Raw genomic sequence first — 435 nt, 5'->3', positions numbered from 1 at the left:
CGTGTTGGTTGATGTCGTTGCCACGGATGTATTCGCTCGTCGGAGTCCGGGTTCGTGAAATAATAGGACGCGGAGTGTAAGATAAAAATAACAAAAGATAATAAAGATAACAAAGATAAAAATAACAAAGATATATTTAGCCTTGGTACAGAGTATGCGCGTATTAGTATACAAGGTTCCTGGGTGACGGCGCCAGTTACCGGATCGCGGTTTCGGTAGGCCGCGAAAGGTAAATCGGTAGGCGGAGCGTATAGCGCGATAACTAGGCTCGCCTCGGAGATTCGGCAGGCGGTCGCGTGTCGCGATTCGGTGTTCGCGATTTGTACGCGGCTCGCGTGTTTGGTCGCGGGGACCGCGCGGTGTCGGCGGTATCGTATTCGTACCACAGTATCGTATGCTGTCTTCGCGGTTTTGACGGCTACGCGCTCGCTTACC

The sequence above is a fragment of the Odontomachus brunneus genome, unplaced genomic scaffold (assembly GCF_010583005.1).
Source record: "Odontomachus brunneus isolate Ranch 3 - 2012 unplaced genomic scaffold, Obru_v1 Obru_scaffold_268, whole genome shotgun sequence".
Classification (NCBI taxonomy): domain Eukaryota; kingdom Metazoa; phylum Arthropoda; class Insecta; order Hymenoptera; family Formicidae; genus Odontomachus; species Odontomachus brunneus.
This window is presented reverse-complemented; position numbering follows the sequence as displayed.